This window comes from Phragmites australis, chromosome 22, assembly GCF_958298935.1.
Source record: "Phragmites australis chromosome 22, lpPhrAust1.1, whole genome shotgun sequence".
In the NCBI taxonomy this organism is placed as follows: Eukaryota; Viridiplantae; Streptophyta; class Magnoliopsida; order Poales; family Poaceae; genus Phragmites; species Phragmites australis.
Genome location: NC_084942.1, coordinates 2,089,514 through 2,112,674, shown reverse-complemented (window position 1 = coordinate 2,112,674; position 23,161 = coordinate 2,089,514). Strand labels below are relative to the sequence as shown.

Genomic DNA, 23,161 nt, shown 5'->3' with positions numbered 1-23,161 from the left:
GTTTACTGTTTGGTCCTGCAACCACAACAACTTAATGCAGAGATATTGAAGTTGTTGGAGTATATACATATATATACACACACATATATACATACACACACACACACACACACACACACACACACACACACACACACACACACACACACACACACACACACACACACATATATATATATTGATGTGCACATCTTCTTAACAACTAAAAAGATAAAAAGGAATTAGAGTTTCAATGGAATGGACTCCTATGAAGCTCAAAGTTCCTATGGAACGAAATGTTCGATAGGAATTTCTATAGGAATTCTAATGTGAGGTACAATCTCAATGAAAAATTCATTTGTAACTTCTCTTAAGAATTAGCCAAGCATTCATTTTACTGATTGAGTTTACCTTTACATAGATGAAACTCGAAAAGAAAGAGTAAAAAAACAATAACACAACCAATTTACAAACGTTATCGTCAACCCAAAGAGAGACATGAAAGTTTGAAGCCATGTAAGAATGAAACCTTGCTTGCACAGGCAAGCCCCCTTTCATTCTGAGCGTCAAGGAGAGCACGTGCTCGGGCACGCCGCCGCCGGCCACAAATTCTTCGAGCACGTTAGCAACGATCGACTTCATTTGCACGTAGGCCATCTCCTTCCCCAGGCACATCCTCGGCCCTGCATGGAACCATGTCAGCGCCGAGGACGTCGTCTCGCGCCCGGCGATGAGGAAGCTGAGGACGATGTCTCTGATGACCTCGTCGCTCGCCACGAACCTCGATAAGACGTTGTCTCTGTCTTCCACCGACGCACTCCGGCGCCGGGCACTGACAATTTCCATGGCGAACCCATGGCAGGGTTTGAAAAATCGTCAGTTACCGATCGGTAACCACGATTATCACCTTACCAAGTCGCATCGTCTTTACAAACCGATCGGTTTTCGAATTTGAGTAAAAAAAATCAAAAAATAAAAAATCTTTAGAAACTAGAGACAATTTTAAGATTTTATGTAATTTTTTTTCAAAAATAATGTAGTTTGCATCATATTCTATAGGGAGTAAGTTTGAAAAGAAAAAAAAGTTGAAGCGTGCAGCTCATTTATTAATTCTTGTTAAGGAAAAGCTTAATATGCAAACACATATTTTTTTTTATGCAGAACGTATCTTAAGATGATCTTTAAAATTGGTTTTATTTTATTTAGAGTTTTATTAATTTCTTCATAATTTTTACAAAGTTCACAAGCACCGTAATTAACTTTTTCATATCTACCATTATTTTTTCTATATAAAGCATAATATAAGTAAACTAATAAAAGTAGTTTCACTAATTTTGGAGGTATTATGGGTTCGTTATGAATTAATTTAGTTACAACACATTTACACAATCCGGCATGTAACAGTAACTATTTATGAGAAAATATTTTTAAAAGACATAGGACCATGTAAGAAGACTAACAAAATTGATTTCATAATTTTTGATTAGCAAAGAGTAAACTATGTATTTAACTTGGTTTAGCAAATACATTTTCTCACAGAAAATATTCAACTTTTTTATGAATATAAATACTTTTGTTATGTAGGTCATGTTACAAATAAACCAACAAAATTTGTTTCACTTATTTGAAGTTGAAATGAATTAGTTATTAATTTTACAAGATTGAGCTATTTTTTAATTTTTTATCGAACTTTACTAAAATTTGAGAAAACCACTCGGTAAATTGTTAAAATCGAACGGTTACCGATAAATTCGAACGGTTATTGATAATACAGAAAAATCAGTTGATAAATCGTCAAATGCGCTCGGTAACCGGTGTAAACCGACTAGTTATTGTTCTGTCGATTCGGTTCGAATTCTCGCCGAATTTTAAATTTGATCGAGTGAATTTTAAGCGAATTTTTATCGAATTTTGAGCGGTTTTCAGATAACCGTGATTAAAACGATTTTGTAAACTTTGACCCATAGACGTCGGCGATGGCCTTCTTCCGCCACCGCTCGGTGCCGACGTTAAGCCATTTCTTGATCTTCCATGACACACCTCGACGGGGTCCAAGAATCGTCCGGGGCCATGAGGTCCCGCGCCTCGCCGAACGTGCGCATGAAGTCAGACTTCGCCTCCGCCAAGATCCCTCCGTCTGCGAGGCAGCACGGGTCGTGCCCGAACGCCACCATGCATGCAGATGGTGTCGAATGCGTACCTCTCGAGCACCTCCTGCATGCCGAGGACGACGACGCCGGCCTCGCCGCCGACCCTGCGGAGCAGCGGGAGCAGCTTATTCGCGACCTCGGCCTGCACGACGTCAACGACGAACTTGCGGAGCGAGCGCTTGCTGAACTCGAGGCTGGCGTTCTTGCGCTGCCAGAAGCAGTACTGCTCGCCGTCGGAGCTGAAGAGGCCGTGCCCCAGGAAGTCCTCTAGCATGGAGTTGGCGAATTAAGTTGGCGCGCAGGACGTGCTCGACGTCGGCTGGGTTGCCGGTGATGATGCCGGTCCGCATCCCGGGGATCCAGAAGCCCATCCTCAGCTCCGGGCTGCCGAGGATGAGCTCCGTCGACCAGTCGAGGAAGCGGTGACGGCTCTGGAGGAACGCCGGGAGGTGGCCGAGGAACGGGTGCGCTTTGAGTCTATGGGTGGTGGGTTTCTTCTTGCTCAGAGTTGTTGTGAGGTGGTCGGAGATGTATAGCACGAAGCTCAAACTGAGCTCGGCATGGCGGCGCAAAGTAACGTTCGCGCCTTCAGCAGATCGACACTCCAATCTGAGCCCATTCCGTAGAGATGGACTCCATTTGCAGCATCACAATAGCTCCGCCGACAAAATGCAATGCTTCCCGTGTCCCACAACGGTATCCATATGCCTTATCTTTTTAGTCTATTTTTCTTACCATAGTATCTATCTATCTGTTAATCTTTTTATTAATTTTATAATTTTTTCACCTACTTTCTAACATGAATCTTAATATAAATGAACAATCTTAATATCCCATGTGTCTGCAAATTATAGTGGAATTTTCCTTCCACATCAACCGTCACGGCCTTCAGTGCTTCTATGCTGTCTCCGAGTTGAGTTCTGACAAAGAAAGTGTCTTCGTCGTACTACGCAACCTGGTACACAAGTTTGAACTCTCTGCAGTCTGCACCTAGTGAGTGGTAGGTATCTTTGTCCCCCGTACAAATGAGACTGCAGCAACCTTGCATAAATCTGTAGAGTGCGTGGACCAGGGTACGTTCGGCCAAAAATGCCATGCAGACACGTACTCGAGTCGTCAGGTGACGTCTCCTCTCTGATCCTCTCATGTACAGCACTCCGCTTTTAGAGAGCGAACCATTGCATGCAGTGCACCTCCCTGCAGTCCTGCACACGCTTACGAGGATCCACATATCGATGCATGCATGGCGAGTTTGACACGTACTCAATGCAAAACGGTTTCGAATGCAAACATGTACATATTCATGCATTGACTTTTTCACAATATACACAGCACACACTATGGGTCTCGCAGAGCTCCGGCTCTAGAAATTCTCAGAACCGAATCAATTACACCGGAATAAATCATTAGTGATAGATAATAACTGTTATTAGTGACGAGCCTCATATCTGTCACTCTTATCATGTCACTAATAATTACCTAGGTGCTGACCCATCACTAATATTAGTCACTAATGACGGGTGATAGTTGATATTCATCACTAAATTATGTCTCCTATAATCTGAACATGCATGTGTGCCCTGCAGCTTGCTGCATGTTCTGTTGCCCTGTAATGGCACAGATGTGGACGCCTCGCTCCTGCATGGTTCTGCTTATAGTGATTAGTGACGGGTGGTAAATGTACCTATCATTGATGATCGTGTCCCAGTGACGGGGTGCAATTACAACCCGTCAATGATGATGTTTTCACCTGTCACTAATATGCTCGTCCTCCGAAGGGATTAACCTGTTTTCTGACTGCATCTTGAAGCAAAGTCAGGATTTAGCAGTCATCTTCTCCTATAAACATATCACACCAGGAAACATATATATGCACCATATCGACTTCATCAATATTATGTAACATATCAAACATATCGTAGCCGTACATCCACCATATTGACATCAGGTAACACATTGAGATCACTCAAGTTTAAATAATAATGTATCTAAGTCGCAAGTGTACTCGAGATAACTAGAAATTACATAAGTCGAAAGTGCAACCACAAATTACACAAGTCAGTGTGTCTCTTCCCTACAATGGAAGTCCCCTTTCGAAGGAATGACTTCTGTCATTATGAACAAGGCGATCTGTCCTCGAATGTTGAAGATTGTAGACTCCTTGATATTGCTGTCTGGTATGCTGAATTCCTGCTAAATGAAAATAGTAATAGAAAAAGTATGCAATTAGCTTGAGCAAAATCATTTTATTATCAGATATTAAATGAATGAAAGCAGTTATAAAAAGACTATACATAATTATCGTACATACGAGGATTTCATATCCTTTGCTACCATGGCTAGTAGCATGTGACACGCAACGTAGAAGCCATGGGCATTGCCCGATGGTTGTTGGTGGCACTCGAGAGAAAAGAAATTGCCAGTTCGAAAGAAAAAGATGTAGTAGTAGATTATTTGTAAATATGTCTACTGGTATTTACTATAAAGGTGGTCTTATGTGTCAGTGTGCGGGGCTCATTCAGATCGTACTTTGGATCACAACGTATATACGTGTCAAGAGCCCTACATGCAAAGAGGGATCTGTTAGTCAACATTTGAAAAAAGTTTAAAAAGTTCAATATGTAGACTAAGTCATGAAGAACTTACTCGTCGAGGATCTGTTTGACCAAAGTATAGTCATGTACTCACCGTTCACCGTTACGTCCTACTACTGGTTTTAATGAATCGAGGTACAGACCAAGTTCCACTTGGAGGTAATGAGCAGTAAGATCCAGTGGCCACCTGTATTGGTGGCCATCAGATAGCCCTTCTTCGAAAAGTAGCTCATTGTCTTAGCCACATATCCCACAACGGATTTCCTATCTTGTTCCATCATAGAAATCGTCACAATTTGGAGGTCAAGGAATCTGAAGGGCTCATTCTTCCTCGTTTCTTGCACCAGATGTCTACAAATAAGAAGTTAGTTAGATTCGACAATTAGTAGAAATAATTAATGAATGTCTAGTTTGAAAGGGCTTACAATGTAAGGCATCGCAATAACCCCACGTTCATACCATCGAGGTTGAAGAGGTCATATAAGTCGTACAGAGACGATGAAGAGTCTTTTGAATTTGAAAGTGCCTAGGGGGGGGGGTGAATAGGCTTTTCTGAAAATTAAAACTAAAATAGCGGATTAAATCTGTCGGATACTCCGGTGAAGGTCGGATACTCCGGTATGGTCCGGAGTATCCGGTCTAGTCCGGAGTCTCCGGTTTATACATGAAATGTAGAACAACTATGAATTAAAGCGAGCAGCTAGAACCTAGATTTGTAGCTATGTCTACTAGTTATCACAGAGCTAAAATAACAATTGATAGTAGTAAGATGATCACTAAAGCAATTTATATGAAGAATCACAAAATCACACGATTAAGTAAATTGCACAAATAAGAACGCGAAAGATTATCCCGAAGTTCGGCCACCTCACAAAGAAGTGCCTACGTCTCCGTTGAGGAGCTCACAAAAGCCGGGTCTTTTCCAACCCTATCCTCTTCTAGCGACCACAAAGATCAAGCTAGAATTTCTTACTCGATTCGAAGATGATTACAAACTTTCCGTGTCACTCCACAAAGTTTGGGTGCTCTACGGGTGACGTTTTGCCGTCTAGAAGCACGAAGATTCAAGAGAAATGATCACAGCGAATGCTCGAGGAAGAACTCAATGCTCAAGTGGCTTAAACCCTCTCCAAACACAAACTCACTAAATTTTGCAAATTTTACACTAGAGATGGTTGGAGGGTCTTTGAATGCTCTTAAAGTGCTCAAAGAGTCTAGAGTTCACCAGCAACAGCAAGCCTTAAATGCCATGGGGTGTGGGAGTATTTATAGCCCTCTCTAAAAAACTAGCCGTTACTGTTCTGTCAGAACTGACCGGAGTATCCGGCCCCAAATCCAAAAACAGCATCAGAACGGTCACAGAACATGTCAAAACTAGCCGTTATAATTCTGTTAAGTTACCGGAGTCTCCGGTCCTGACAGGGCTTTCAAAAAGACTAAGTCCGGAGACTAGCCGGACCCTCCGGCCTCTCCAGGTACCGGAGTATCCGGTGAACACCGGAGACTCCGGTCTTTTTATCAAAAAGATTAAAAGCTAACCGAGACACCCCTGCCGGAGTCTCTCTCGGAGACTCCGGTTCAAACTTATCCTCTTACCGGAGTATCCGGTGAACACCGGAGACTCCGGTCTTTTTCAATTAAAATAAAGACTTAACCGAGACTCTCTGGCAGAGTCTCCCACGGAGACTCCGGTTTAAAAACCCATAAATTACCGGAGTGTCCGGTGAACACCGGAGACTCCGGTTCTTTTCCATTAAAAATAAATCGGAACCGAGACTCTCTGCCGGAGTCTACCTCGGAGACTCCGAACTAAACACTGAGTACCGGAGTATCCGGTGAATACCGGAGTATCCGGACTCAGTGAACGTTTGCAGAACTAACTCGGTGTTCATGGGTGAGTGTGTCTCTCAACTAGTTGGTTCTAAGGGATATTTTGAGCATTGAGACACTAACCAAGCAATCGAATGCAACACTCTTAATAGAGCGGCTATCCTAGACTCAATTTCAAAAATAAAAGAATTTAAATCCTATTGAGTACTCTTCGTTGATTCTCATTTTGTTTCGACGGGCGTCAAACGTCAAATGTTTTCTCAACTAATACTTAAACCTGTTCATAACTTAGATAAACATATTAGTTCCTTAATCGTTTTGTCATCAATAAGCTAAAACCCACTTAGGGGGCCTAGATGCACTTTCACACCTGCCCCGGGTCCGCGCAGAGCGCCAACTGCTCCCGAGGTAGCACTGCCCGGGTCAGATCTTCCACGCCGGTCACCACCCAGAGCAAGCCCGACAGCACCGCCTCGTTCAGGTCCCAGTCCTCACCGATTTGGGTCCTGTTGATGTCTTGAGGCCCGGTGTACATCCAGCAGGGGCGGGCCCGCTCCCGCAGAGGCGCCAGGCGGCGGCGCAGGTAATTTATCACCACCATCACCGACGAGGTCCTCAGACGTTATTGTCAACCCAAAGAGAGACATGAAAGTTTGAAACCTTGCTTGCACAGGCAAGCCCCCTTTCATTCTGAGCGTCAAGGAGAGCGCGTGCTCGGGCACGCCGCCGCCGGCATCCTTCTTGACGTCGGCCACAAAATCTTCGAGCACGTTAGCAACGATCGACTTCATTTGCACGTAGGCCATCTCCTTCCCCAGGCACATCCTCGGCCCTGCATGGAACCATGTCAGCGCCGAGGACGTCGTCTCGCGCCCGGCGATGAGGAAGCTGAGGACGATGTCTCTGAGGACCTCGTCGCTCGCCACGAACCTCGATAAGACGTTGTCTCTGTCTTCCACCGACGCACTCCGGCGCCGGGCACTAACAATTTCCATGGCGAACCCATGGACGTCGGCGATGGCCTTCTTCTTCAGCCGCCGCTCGGTGCCGACGTTGAGCCATTTCTTGATCTTCCATGACACACCTCGACGGGGTCCAAGAATCGTCCGAGGCCATGAGGTCCCGCGCCTCGCCGAACGTGCGCATGAAGTCGGACTTCGCCTCCGCCAAGATCCCTCCGTCTGCGAGGCAGCACGGGTCGTGCCCGAACGCCACCATGCATGCAGATGGTCTCGAATGCGAACCTCTCGAGCACGTCCTGCATGTCGAGGACGACGACGCCGGCCTCGCCGCCGACCCTGCGGAGCAGCGGGAGCACCTATTCGCGACCTCGGCCTGCACGACGTCAACGACGAACTTGCGGAGCGAGCGCTTGCTGAACTCGAGGCTGGCGTTCTTGCGCTGCCAGAAGCACTGCTCGCCGTCGGAGCTGAAGAGGCCGTGCCCCAGGAAGTCCTCTAGCATGGAGATGGCGTGCTCGCCCTTGGGGTAGTCGGCGAAGTTGGCGCGCAGGACGTGCTCGACGTCGGCCGGGTTGCCGGTGACGATGCCGGTCCACATCCCGGGGATCCAGAAGCCCATCCTCAGCTCCGGGCTGCCGAGGATGAGCTCCGTCGACCAGTCGAGGAAGCGGTGACGGCTCTGGAGGAACGCCGGGAGGTGGCCGAGGAACGGGTGCGCTTTGAGTCCATGGGTGGTGGGTTTCTTCTTGCTGAGAGTTGTTGTGAGGTGGTCGGAGATGTATAGCACGAAGCTCAAACTGAGCTCGGCATGGCGGCGCAAAGTAACGTTCGCGCCTTCAGCAGATCGACACTCCAATCTGAGCCCATTCCGTAGAGATGGACTCCATTTGCAGCATCCCAATAGCTCTGCCGACAAAATGCAATGCTTCGTGCGGCCCACGACGGTTGCAGAAGGGTCAACACGAGAAATAAACTCACATGGGACCTGAACACACGGATTATCTTTGTTTCAAAAGGAATTGAGGTACAAGAAACACAGTGGGTCGAGAGAAATAGAGACACATTCATTCGGTTGATTTGTTTATATATATTGAAGAGACGAGTTGACGTCTGTTCAGAAGATATCCCTTCCAAACGGGTGTCTCCCTGTGAAGAGGCATCGTCAGTTTGATCATTTTCATAACAATCTTGTATATTCATCTATCTCATCTAATATCTATCTATTCATGCATTAATCCTCTCGTTAATCTCATGATTTTTTCATCTACTATTTAATATAAATCTCAACATAAATAAATCGATATTTATAGCTCATACGTCCATAAAGTATACAGGAATTTTTCCATCTGGGTCAACAAGCTTCGATGTTGTCTCCGAGTTCAGTCCTGACCAAAGAAAGGGTCTTCGTCGTACTACGCAACCTCGCACACAAGTTTGAACTCTCTGCAGTCTGCACCTAGTGAGTGGTAGGTATCTTTGTCCCTGTACAAATGAGACTGCAGCAACCTTGCATAAATCTGTAGAGTGCGTGGACCAAGGTACGTTCGGCCAAAATGCCATGGAGACACGCACTCGAGTCGTCAGGTGACGTCTCCTCTCTGATCCTCTGATGTACACCACTCCGCTTTAGAGTTCACTTTAGAGAGCCAACCATTGCATGCAGTGCACCTCCCTACACTCCTGCACACGTTTACGAGGATCCACATATCGATGCATGCATGGCGAGCTTGAGACATAGTCAATGCAAAACGGTTTCTAATGCAAACATGTACATATTCATGCATTGACTTTTTCACGGTATACACAGCCCACACTCAGACTCGATTCTAACATTTCAGTAGCTCGAAGCGAGATTAAAAATAGAATCTTATTATTAAATATAAATCGTTCAGATCTAATTTTTTTAGTTTGTTTTTGACCGATACATACATATACATATGGAGCCTTTGGATTTGGGGGGCCCGAGGCGGACGCACTGCTCGACCCCCCTCCGGACCGGCCCTGCACACACTATGGGTCTGATAGAACTGTAGCTCTAGAAATTCTTACAAGTGGATCTATTACGCTAGAACAGATCATTAGTGATGGGTAATAATCGTTATTAGTGATGAGTCTCGTACCCGTCAGTCTTATCGTGTCACTAATATTGGTCACCAGTGACATGTGATAGTTGATACTCATCACTAAGTTACGTCTCCTATAACTTGAACATGTCTGTTGCCCGTCACTACTGATGGTTATTAGTGATGGTGCATTTACTATACGTCACTAATGATTGAGTCCCAGTAATGTTTGTATTTACCATCCATCACTAATGTCTCAGTCATCAGTGGTTGATACATTTATGATCCGTCACTAAAGATCTAGTCATTAATGATGGGTGGATTTACCACGCGTCACTAATGATCTAGACATAAGTGACGAGAGCATTTATCACACGTCATTAATGACTCTATCATCAGTGACGGGTAGATTTCTACCCCGTCACTGGTATTCGGTCACTAGTGACAGGTGGTAAATGCACCTATCATTGATGACCGTGTCCCAGTGACGGGATGCAATTACAACCCGTCATTAATATGCTCATCCTCCAAAGGGATTAACCTGTTTTCTGACTGCATCCCAAAGCAAAGTCAGGATTTGGCAGTCGTCTTCTCCTGCAAATATATCACACCATGAAACATATATATATATGCACCATATCGACCATATCGATATCATGTAACATATCAAACATATCATAACCGTACATCCACCATATCGACATTATGTAACACATCGAGATCACTCAAGGGTAAATAATAATGTACTTAAGTCATAAGTGTACATTGAGATAACTAAAATTACATAAGTTGAAAGTGCAACCACAAATTACACAAGTCAGTGCGCCTCCTCCCTACAATGGAACTCCCCTTTCGAAGAGATGACTTCCGATATTATGAACGAGGCGATACATCCTCTAATGTTGAAGATTGTAGACTCCTTGATGTTGCTGTCTGGTATGCTGACTTCCTGCTAAATGAAAATAGTAATGGAAAAAGTATACAATTAGCTTGAGTAAAATTATTTTATTATCAGATATTAAATGAATGAAAGCAGTTATGAAAAGACTATACACAATTTTCGTACATATGTGGATTTCATATCATTTGCTACAATGGCTAGCAGCATGTGACATGCAATGTAGAAGCTACGGGCATTGCCCGATGGTTGTTGGAGAGAAAAGAAATTACCAGTTCGAAAGAAAAAGATGTAGTAGTAGAGTATCTATAAATACGTCTGCTGGTACTTACCTTGAAGGTGATCTTATGTGTCAGTGTGCGGGGCTCATTCAGATCGTACTTTGGATCACAATGCATATACGTGTCAAGAGCCCTACATGCAAAGAAGGATCTATTACTCAACATTTGGAAAAAGTTTAAAAAGTTCAATATGTAGCCTAAGTGATGAAGAACTTACTCGTCGAGAATTTGTTTGACCAAAGTATAGTCACGTACTCCCCGTTCACCGTTACGTCATACTACTGGCCTTGATGAATCAAGGTATCAGACCAAGTTCCACTTGGCGGCACTTATCAGTAAGATCCAATGGCCACCCGTATTATGGGGAGCCATCAAATAGTCCTTCTTCGAAAAGTAGCTCATTGTCTTAGCCACATATCCCACAACGAATTCCCTATTTTATTCCATCATAGAAATTATCATAATTTGGGGGTCAAGGAATCCGAAGGGCTCATTCTTCCTCGCTTCTTGCACCAAATATCTACAGATAAGAAGTTAATTAGATTGGAGAATTAGTGGAAATAATAAATGAATGTCTAGTTTGAAAGGGATTACAATGAAAAGCATCATAATAACACAACGTCCAGTCCATCGAAGTTGAAGAGGTCGTATAAGTTGTTGAAGCCCACGAAGAAGTAGACGTCCCTATTCAAGAAGTGACGATTTTGGTATTGGAAGACCATATAACTCTTCTTCACTCTACAACCTTACATGTAGTAATTATACAACTCGACACAAGGTTGTCCCGCCCTCCGCAGTGGATCTATCATCAGCAAGGGCTTCCCAAGCTAAAATTTGGGTTAGACTTAGTCCAAGCTACTCCTATCACGCGCTTCTCGGCGCTTGAGTCCTTACCAAAGGACTTGGACTTCTTCGGCAGCTGCTTCTTGGGCCCTGGCTTGGACTTCTTCTTCTCTGGGATGCCCTCAAGTTACATAGCTAGAGATGACGAAGTGTACAAAGGCAACGCAGCTGGCTCATCTCGAGGCTGAGGTTGGGTTAGGGAACTCAGTGCACTTGAACATCTAGGTGGATCACTCCTAGATGGTTCTGTGTGCACCAAGATGTCACCCTCTTCTATTGGATCATTTGAAGACGAGCTTCACCTAGTTTTTGGATCTCATCATTGGGGGAAACGAGCAAATCTGTGTCCATGGCATTGGCATGTACAAAATTGTGATAGTCCAAATGGCTTAAGCATGTCATTAAGCATCACAAGCATCATTAGCATCATGTTTAATTGTTTTGGGCAATTATTAACATGTAATTTCAATTAAACCTAAATTATGAAAATTAATGTTAAGTGGTGCTTTATGAAGCAACTCAAAATATTGCTATGAAACATAAGGTTGGAAACAATTTTAAAAATTAGTTCATGTTAAATGAGGAATATTAGTGATTTTTCACAAATTTTTGGAGATGATTTTGAAGGCATAAACCACAATTTAGAAAAAGGTTGCGTATTTGGAGAATTTTAGATTGAAATTGGCTCATGTATTACTGGTCAAACAAGTTAAAATGGGTTGCACATGAATAGTAGTTTCGCACAAAATTTGTCCCACAAATTTTGGACCACGAAAAGATCTTCAATTGGATGGATAAAGTGGTGGGGATGAATTTGGCCGGTGGATCACTGTTCATGCGTCCATTCCCCTTTTTCCCGCTCTCTACTGCTCTCTCTGCCACCGTTGTTGACTATTGCGGCCGGCTGTTGAGTCACGGAAGTCGAGCCCTCAAGGAGAAGCGATTGGCCTCACCCTTATCCCCCCCGACCCCCTTTCTCTGCTCACTCTCTCTTCCCTCTCTCGCTCGGCCGTCCAAGCAGAGCACATAGCGCAGCACAGGCGAGTCGCCGGCAAAATCCGACGAGCCGAGCTTGATTCGACCAGGCCCAAGCCATGAGGAGCTAAGGAAGGGGTCGTGTGACGCTCCACCGGCATATTCTCGCCTGATTCCCCTTCTTCCGCGGCCGAAATTGGGCGCATGCGCTTTCTTCTCCATTTCCGGCGGCCTTCTTCGCCACATCTCCATCGAGCCACCGCACCGTTGCTTCTCCAGATGAATAAGTCCCGCGGTGAGCTTCCCCGCGATCTCTTGAACCCTTTGCACGCATAGTTTTCCCTTTTGCATGTCGCCAGCGCGTTTCTCTGTGGTGGTCGAGCCGCCGCAGCCTCCCCATGCACGCCGTCGGCCGAGCCGCCGTTGGGCTCCTCGGCCAAGAGGCGGGTCGTCGTGTTCGCGTGCTCGCATGGAGGGTCGGGGTGTACTTGGTCGGGCCGTTCTGGCCGCCATTCGCTGCTGGTGCGCCGAGCCGTGCCACCGCCGTGCGCCACCGCTCGCCGCCTTCCGGCCATCGCCGTCGATGATGTGTGCCCCAGTCGAGTCCGTACGCCTCCACTGATGGCGCTGCTACCCTCCCCGGCCACCGGAGTTGCGCCGTTCGCTGCCGGCGGACCGCTCCAGTGCCGCCGCCATAGTTGGCGAAGGCACGGCTCAGTTTTGACCGAGGTCAAACAAGCCGGGCCCGCGGTCAGCCTTTGTAGCTAACTAAAGTCCGGGTAGAAAAAGTTTTTGGCCCATTTAATATTTGGATTTAATCAGTAACTGCGAATTAGATTATTAGTTGCATTGTTAAATCGACTGGAGTTTGTAAAATGCATAGAAGTTTGGATATTGCTCCAAAAATTGTGAAACTAATTTTGTTGGCTTTGTGTTATCATAATCTACACTAAAACTACTGTGAGCCAGGAAAATTGTACTGAAATTCTTTAATTGATGAAAATAGGTTTAAGTTTTATTAATTCATAATTAATTATTGGTAGCTTCAAAATTGATGAAATCAATTTTGTAAATCTTGTTAATTTATTCCCTGTTTAGTAAAAATATACACACTCATGCTAAGCATAGTTAATTTTCTAATTAGGTCTAAGCTTTGTTTTAAGCTTAATTAATCCAGAAAATATTAAATATTTAACAATAAGTAAGTTAAGGAAATCGTTAATGCTTTAAACTCATGTCATGAAGCATTGCACCTCCTTCATGCTCATCATTGCATGCGTTTTTCTTTAAGCGAATGAATGTCTGGAGCATGACGTGAGTGTGATCGAGGGCGACACTGAGGCACACCACTTCTGCGAGTTCTGTGCGGGAAGTATCGGGCAAACCCCGAAGCAACAAGGCAAGCATCTAAGCATACTGCACCTTTTGTTCAAATTAAATGGAGTCTAAATTGATAAATTATGCTTTATATATATATTCATGTATTGAGTCCAGTGTCAGGCTGATATGTGTAGAACCTATATTGATGCATTATCTCTACCTTGACTTATTGATGAATCCTTATCCTTGTAGCCTTGATGATATAGTTGGTGTCTAGCTTCAAGGTTTATTCGAAATGCTTAGCAATGCTTAGGTCCTCAGTAGAAGTCGAGCAACGGTGCTGCTATTGTTCGTGAGCCTAGGGCTTAATCACTGTTCACAAATATAAAGATGAGGTTGAGTTGGATGGTTGAGATGTGAGATTGAGGCAAGATGTGGGCGGTGTTAGGGGTATCTTCTGCCCAGGAGGAGTCCTCTGGGTAGTTTGGGAGAGGTGCTTGGATGCTATAGACCACTTGCATCGTTTAAGGCCATCCGTCGGTACAGTTGGCTCTAGCACTTTCCGTAGTCACCGCATGCTGATCTAATGGTAAGGTAAGCTGATTATCATATGCCGTCCCGATACTGGCCTTGCGGCTCTATGACGCGTAAGAGAAAAAGAAAAGGAGAAGCAAGGTGGCGGGGTGCCGGAGGTGTCCGGGACACGCTCGCGGTAACCCCGGTGCCATAGGGGCATTGCAAGTGGGTGGTTCTGGGTATGAGAAAGGTTGACTCGAGTACCCCCTTGTGTGTACTTTCGTAAGTAGCACAAGTTGAATGGTTCTCGAGTCGTGTGCGTAAAGTTGTACCCCCTGCAGGGTGTAAGAACAATTCGAATTGCTGCGCTCTCGGTCATGAGCATGCTATTGTTTCATTTGCATCAATCGTAGAGTTTACGAATGTGGGATAAGTTAATGGTATGATGGAAATTGTTGGTAGATTTTGTTAATGAGATACTATGGTTCCTATACATACATGTTTAAGTTGTGGTTTATGTTTCGCGGATTCGAAACGTCTCGCGTTTGGATTGTATTGAAAACTGTGTATGTAATATTGCGGGCGTGCCAGTATACAGAATATACAAGAGACAGGATACAATGTAATGGAATTGTAACTTTATTCATTCATATTGAATTCATAAAGTACATCTTTCGATTACAATTGTTTTACTCCTCAAACGCACACGCTATCTGACTATCTTCATGATTTGGCGATTGCTTTGTCTTGGTTCCCGTGGCCTCGTGAGGCTCTCCGGTTAATTACACCCGTCTTCGGGCTACCTCCGATTAAGTGCGCTGGCGGTCGTCATACCAAGGTCATCTCCGAGTCTGCAAGGTTGTAGTCACACGCAACAAAGATCAATCAAAGTAAGCGTTAGAAATCAAAAGCAGTAAAGAATGGGATAACGGTCTAGCATGAGCTTTTTGGACTGTTTATGTATCCCGGGTCATCATCGGCCTCGTAGGCCTCAGAATTATGTTTTTAGGAAGAGGTGGGCTAGGAGCGCGGCACGACGCGTAGCTTCGACCGAGAGCAGCAGCATAGCCACAACCGGGAGCTCCGACGCCGTGCTTGACTCACTAGCTCCTCTTTGGGCCTCAGACTTGTCCTCATCGACCATCTCTGAAGGCAACACACCACAAAGGCGAACGCCACAAAGGCGAGGGTGATCACTATTTGGGCCACGCAGGCTCCTACCGCAATGGCACATATATTTTCTGCGATAAGATAGTATGAAGGCTCATAGTAAAGTAAACCACATCTTTGATAGGCAACAGCGGACATCATCGTTAGCTCATCTCTGATAGGTAGCAAGAGGCAACCTCATTAGCTCATGAGAACAAGACAGCATCCCCACATCAGTATCAAGATATCAACATAGCCATCAGTAGCCCAATAGCCAAGAATAATCCATAAGAATGCATAATCAACAATAGGGACAATCCTCAAGGGAGCCCAGCATCGAACACATGATCCCCAATAGGCAGCAAGTAACATAATGCTCCATCTGACAATAGGCATTCAGTAACAACAAAGAGGGCCAGCAAGCAACCAGCAGCCTCACCGGCCAAACATCAAAACCACAAGAGCACTGGGCAAGCAAGAGCAAGCCTCAGCAGCAGCATAGCCCAAAAGCATGCACGCGCAACCGAGGTCAGCAACAGCGTGACGGCCAGGATGCCTAGCTTCAACAGGGCGTCCAGCGCACAGGCTACAACGACATGCCGGAGCGCGGAGACTTCAACGGCAATGATCGGAGCACAGGCTGCAAGGGGCACGCCACTGGAGCTCTAGCATCCGCGGCACGTGACCGCATCAACAGAAAAATTACACGGCAACAACATATTGATGACGCTGACCGGGGCCTCAGTTTTATCATCACCGGCCATGGGAAGGGCGGCATATGCTTGCGCATGAATGGCACGGCTAGACAGATGGGCGGCGCAATGGCACGCATAAACAGAGAGACAACACCATGGCCGGGCTAGCAACATCACGAGATCCACGGCACGACACCAGCACTGTCAGAGGCTCGCCGACATGGCCATGGCCAGGGGTCGAATAGAGCATGGTGCGGCATCAGCACACATCAACAGGATGAGCAACAGTCGGGCCTCAGCAGGCACAACGGCAAGTACACAGAGCAAGAGCACGCCGACGCGAAGGCCGGGGACAAGCGTGAGCAAGACAGTAGCATATGCACGGCACGACGACCGGTCAATCGCAAAGAGGACGCATCAGCGGCATGACACATCACAGCCAGAGAGAATGCGACAGCCGGGCCTTAGTTTTAACATCACCGGCCAACGGGCATAAGCACGACGGCACGAAGGCCGGGCTATCACAGAGCAGAAGGGGGGAAGAGCAACGGCACAGCCGGAGCACCGGCTACGACGGCAAGGCCGTGCATCACAGAGAAAAGTCACGGCCAGGGCTCACCTTGGGTCAGCGTCATGGTGGCGATGGGGACGGATCAACAGCGCACTCTGATCAGAGACGGGGAAGCAGCAGGGGCGGCACCCTTCAGGGCTTCGGCAGGGCACGAAGGCGACAACGCGAGGTAGCGGCGAGGTGGCAGCGCAGAGTAGCAGGGCTCCCGCGTGCTCCTCCCAAAAAAAGGAACTCCTTCTCCCGGGCACCCCCTCCCTGCACCTTTTATAGAGGTGGCCCGAGGTTCCCACGGGAGGAGAGAAGAGCATGTAGCCGACCCAAACTCGCGGAAATCACGGCGGCTGAGCTCATCCGAAGCAATCCCCAAACCGATTTGAAATCGGGGGAAGAGATAGAGATAGAGAGGATTCGGTTTGTTGGAGATAAAGGGGAAGGGGAGAGAGGGCGCCGGCACAGCTCGGGCGATGCGAGCGGCGCGGCCCGTAGACCAGGGGGCGAGGCGATGCGGCGCAACAGCTCGGTGCGGGGCGAGGATAAGGAGAGGGGGGGGGGCAGGTTGCGGCTGGGTCGGCGCGGCCAGGCGCATGCGTGGCGGCGCTGCTCGGGAGAGCGGCGCGAGAGGAGGCGGCGGCGCTTGCGAGGAATGTGGCGGCGGATGCAAGGGAGTGGCTCCCTCCCTCAGCTCGCCCGAGTGGATAAGGAGAGCAGCGGGTGGGCTGGGCCGGCCTGACCGGGCCGCGCGGCAGGAAAAGGCTGAGCCGGCTCGGGCCGGCCTAAAGAAAAGGCCCGCCTCCTTTTTTTTTATATATGTATATGAATATGTACATGGGTGTAAATATACACCAAAATGGTATCGTACAAATGCCCCCCACCAAGTTGAGCTTGCGCGAGGAAGAGGAGCGTGGGCTTGACTTGGTGCCCAGAAACCCGAAGAAAGGAAAACAGCTGCCGAGTATCACCCCGGAGCCTTTCGCTGCGTCTGCTTTGCAGAGCCAGCCAGTGAATTTTTTTTTTTTTTTTTTTTTTACTTGTGGTGGATAGATGCACCACTCCTCAAATAAAATATATCAACTTTACTGCGGCCTTGGGAGGCATCAGCCAGTATCATTGACAAGGATTTGACTCCGCTGCGACCTCAGGAGGTGCCAGCCAGCGTTGTCATGAAAGACTCTACTGCGACCTTGGGAGGTGCCAGCCAGTGAAGAACCTCTCGAAAGGTTCTATCAACTCTATTGCGACCATGTAACGGCCACGGTGCCGGCCAATAGGGTTGAAGGGTTTCACAGTTCCGTGTGAACCGCACTGGCACGCTTCACTGCTCACGATAATCCTCAGTTGCGACGAAACTCGACGCCACTTCAGAGGGGATCCTCGATTCCACTGCGACCTTGGGAGCTGCCAGCCAGTGTTGTCGAAGAATAGATAAAGACTCCACTGCGACCTTGGGAGGTGCCAGCCAGTGAAGGCGTAGAATAATTAAAGACTCCACTGCGACCGTGGGAGGTGCCAGCCAGTGAAGGTATAAAATGAGTAAAGACTCCACTACGACCTTGGGAGGTGCTAGCCAGTGAAGGTATAAAATGAGTAAAGACTCCACTGCGACCTTGGGAGGTGCCAGTCAGTGGAGACAAAGACTTTGCAGATCCATAAAGGCAAAACTAGCGTACTTCTTTGCTTCATAAAGCTGCAATAGCAAAAGTCCCGCTTAATGCATTTGATGTTTTGAAATATGAGCTTTTCCTGTGTCACCGAGCTATGATGTGACCCCAAGATATAGCCACAAGAAACTCCTTCCTCAGGAGACGACGAGGAGTCATGACAGTTGCATTTTAATTGTCCGTCACATCAGTGTACGTGTGAAGAACACATGTCTAAAAGTACTTCTGAAAACGGTGGGGGTTTCCCAAACTACCTCCTCGGCTAGAGCGCGTTGACAATTCTGTACTCCCTGGGGGCTGTATTTCTGAGTAGTATGGATAAAAAAAAATGGGTGGGAGGCAAGTTGTGGCATTGTTGCCTCCCTTTTCTGCGAGGATGGTGGACGATGGTCACTCACCGGCATTCACAGTCTTTACGCCACCCATTGATGGTGACTCTCTTGCATTCTGATGTTTCTTCTCCCTTAAATTTGGGAGGACTTTGACTGGATGATACACGCAATTGGATGTTTTGATCATCGATTGACCTTTGTTGGGTCTTTGAATTTGCTTGAACTTGAGCTTGATCTTGGGAATGCGAATGCCTTTGAGATCCCATCATCCACGCTATGTGGTACTAAACCTCGCGGGCAACTTTTGGTGTAACAAGACCCTTGTTTTGATCACACCGGGGTGGCAAGAAGCTGCACACATACCCATGACTTGTGTCGGGAAGGTAGCCCTCTCTTGCTCTTTTCCTATAGTCATCCCCGGGTGAACTTATGCTGGGGTGGAAGAGTACAGGATTAACAACGGTTAGTCGCTTCAGAGGCAGAATAAGTCAGCCTTGACGCCCAAGCGTAGACAGAGGAACATGTGTCTTTTGTGCAGTGTGTGTTTATTATCTCAGCTTAAAACTGTCATGACACTTCGTACATCTCTGGAGGCAAGACATGCAAGTAGCCGTACCTTGAAACCGTAACTCGGCGACAGGTAGAAAGGCCATGATCACTGTCGGGTGGATCGACACCCTTTATTTTGAAAGACTCATACCGAGCCTCGAAGTTCTCCCTTTTCAATGTTGATCCAAGGGGAATGGAGGACGGTTTTAAGCGAAATACTTTTTAAGAAAGCGACCATTAATAGGGGGTATTGGATGAACGCCCTCCTGGTTAATGAGTTGGTAGGCACCTCCATCGTAGACTTGTTCTACAACATAAGGCCCTTCCCATTTTGGCTCAAATTTGCCTTTGCTTGTGCCGGTGATTATAATCGGGCGCCTCAAAACGAGTACTAGCTCGCCCTTCCTGAATACGCGAGGTTTGACAATCTTGTCATACGCTCGGATCATGTTTTGTCGATAGAATTGTAAATTTTGGAGAGCGTTGAGGCGCTCTTCTTCAAGGGCGTCCAGTTCTTGGAGACGAAGGTGAACTTTTTCGTCTTGTGTGATTTCATTGTGTACGGCAATCCGGAGCGCAGGAAGCTCCAGCTCAAGGGGCAACACGGCTTCTGTGCCAAAGACAAGTGAGTAGGGCGTCGATTGTGTGGAGGTACGGACAGTGACCCGATACGCCCATAATGCTTCGAAGAGACGGTCATGCCAATCCCTCTTATTTTTTGTAACTGTCTTTTTCAGAATGCCCACGAGGGTCTTATTAAAAGCTTCAGCCAAGCCGTTGGCCTGAGGGTAATACCCTGTGGAATAGTTCCATTGAATCTTGTATTTTTCGGCAAACTTGTAGATCTTACTTGACTTGAAAGACAGTCCGTTGTCGGAGGTGATGCGATGAGGAACTCCGAAACGGTATATGATGTTGCGCTCGAGGAAGTTTATGACGTTGTCGGATTTCACCTCCCTCAAAGGAACTGCTTCCGCCCACCTGGAGAAGTAATCAGTGGCAGCGAGAATGAATTGCTGCCCTTTAGAAGAGGGCGGCTCAATTTTTCCAATTACGTCGATACCCCAAGCGTCAAAAGGCCAAGAGGGTATAGTCGGGTGTAACGGAACTGGGGGACGATGCTTGAAGTCCCCGTGTATCTGGCAGTCATAGCAAGATCGTGCCACTTGAATGCAATCGGTCATCATACCGGGCCAATAGCCTCCTGAAAGCTTTAGGCTATGGTACATCTTTGGCCCGCTCTGATGTCCACCACAAACACCTGCGTGTACCTCTTTCAGAGCTTTATCTGCTTCGCTTCGGGACAGGCATCGAAGAGGCATCTCATGCCCATAAGAGCGTCGATACAGGACTCCCGCTTTGTATATGTATGAGGGGAGTCGCCTTTGCAATTGACGTCTTGTGACGGGGTCACTCGGCAGACTGCCGTGCCTAAAATAATCTAAGAAAGGCTTGCGCCAATCTTGTTTATCAACTTCAGTAGTTACCACGGTGTTCACTTCGTGGTCTTCGGGAATGAGTTCGAGTACGGCTGGTAGAAGCCATCTTTCTTCAATTTTCACTTCTGCTTGCCCATCAGGTAATACGAGGGATGCGGCTAGCTTTGCAAGAGCGTCCGCTGAGGCGTTCTTGCTTCGAGGGACGTGTCTAATTTGTATGAGTTCAAATTTCTCCATGAGTTTGTGAGTGGCTTCCCAATATGGGACCAACTCGGGTTTGCGCACTTCATAGACTCCATTAACCTGTCTCACAATGAGCTGAGAATCTCCGTACACGTGAAGAATATGTATCTCCATGGATAGTGCGAGAAGGAGCCCAAAGATGAGAGCCTCGTACTCGGCTTCATTATTGGAACATTCCTCCTTAAGCAAGGAAAAGGAATGGTATAAAGTTTCTCCTTTGGGGCTTTTGAACACTATCCCTGCACCGGCTCTCCTACGAGGAGTCCCGTCGGGGTCGGACTCCATGCGTGAAGCGCCGTCGAAGTAGAGTTCCCATGGAGCCTCTGTGTTAACTGTGAATACTTCTTCGTCGGGGAGTTCCGTGACTAAGGGCAAATCATTCGGAACGGGATGTGCCGCTAGAAAATCAGCTAAAGCTTGCCCTTTGACGGCTTTCTGCGGAACGTACGTGATGTCGTACTCCATCATTAATAATGCCCATTTTCCGACCCTGCCTACAAGGGCGGGTTGATTAAGGACGTATTTTACGGGGTCTGCTCTTGCAATGAGATGTACCTCATGTGCTAGCAAGTAGTGTCGCAGCTTCTTGAGCGCAAACATTAGTGCTAAACAATGTTTTTCAATGGGGGAGTAATTACATTCAGCTCCCGCCATGGTTCTACTCAAGTAGTAGCATGCAACTTCTTTTCCTTCGTCGTTAATCTGCCCAAGAAGGGCACCGACGGAAGCGTGTTGTGCTGCGATGTATAAAATGAGAGGCCACCCTTTGATGGGGGCCATCAGCACCGGTGGATGAAGCAAATATTGCTTGATGCTGTCGAAGGCATTTTGGCATTGCTCGTCCCAAATGAACGGCGCGCCTTTCTTCATGAGTTTGGAAAATGGCTGAATTCGCCCGGACAAATTAGAGATAAAGCGTCTTATGTACGCTAATTTTCCTTGCAAGGACTTGAGTTCTTTTAAATTTTTTGGTGGAGGCATTCTGAGGATCGCCGTTATCTTCTTAGGCTCGATTTCAATGCCTCGGTAGCAGACGATGAAGCCTAGGAAAACGCCGGATTGCACGGCGAAGGCACACTTAAGCGGGTTCATCTTGAGTTGGTACTTACGCAGTCTCTCGAATACGATGCGCAAATCTTCTTGATGACGCTCACGCTCTTGGGACTTGACCACCAAGTCGTCGATGTAGCATTCTACGGACTGGTGGATGAGGTCATCAAAGATGACCGTCATAGCGCGCTGGTATGTAGCACCTGCATTTTTCAAACCAAAGGGCATTACTGTATAGTAAAAATTACCCTTCGGGGTCCTGAATGCTGTGTCGATGGCGTCGTGTGGATCCATCTTGATTTGGTTATAGCCGGAGAACCCGTCCATGAAAGAGAGGGCTCCAAAACCTGTAGTAGAATCGATCACTAACTCGGTGATCGGAATAGGGAAGTCGTCTTTCGGGCAAGTGCGATTTAGGTCACGGAAGTCTACGCAAACCCGGACTTGCCCGTTCTTCTTCATTACCGGAACGATATTAGCGAGCCATCGAGGATATTGCACCTCTTTGATGAATCCCGCTTTAATCAACTTATCGACTTCGGCAATAATGTCATCTTGTAATTCCGGGCGGAAACGCCGCGGATGCTGTTTAATGGGACGAAATTGCGGATCTATCGCTAGTTTATGGGTAGCAACACACGGGTCAAGACCCGGCATTTCTTTATACGACCATGCGAAACAGTCTCGATATTTTATTAAAAATTGCTTATAATCTTCGCGCTCTTTGGGTGAGAGCGTAGCACTTACAAAAGTGGGGCGAGGATCATCCTCACTCCCGAGATTAATCTCTACAAGCTCATCTACAGTTTGCTGCCCGCCGTCCTCCAACTGGTAAGGAGCCGGGGCAGCATTGAGGATTTCTCCATGATGAATTGGCGTCGCTTCATGTATCTTGGCCAAGAGGTATTGCTCATCTCTCAAGCCATGTCGCGCGTTTGCAGCAGCGCAGAATGATCGAGGCTGATGAGGGACTTCATATGTCTCGATCAAGTCCTCTTCATCGGATGGCATTTCTTCATCATCCTCGTGCCCCCAGTCTTCACCTGCACAAGTAGTATTACACA

General features: G+C 46.9%; 1 pseudogene; it reads right to left on the bottom strand.

Moving 5' to 3' along the window:
• Positions 1-2: 2 nt before the first annotated feature.
• On the bottom strand, positions 3-4,466 carry LOC133905368 (cytochrome P450 CYP94D108-like; annotated as a pseudogene).
• Between the last annotated feature and the right edge of the window lie 18,695 nt (positions 4,467-23,161).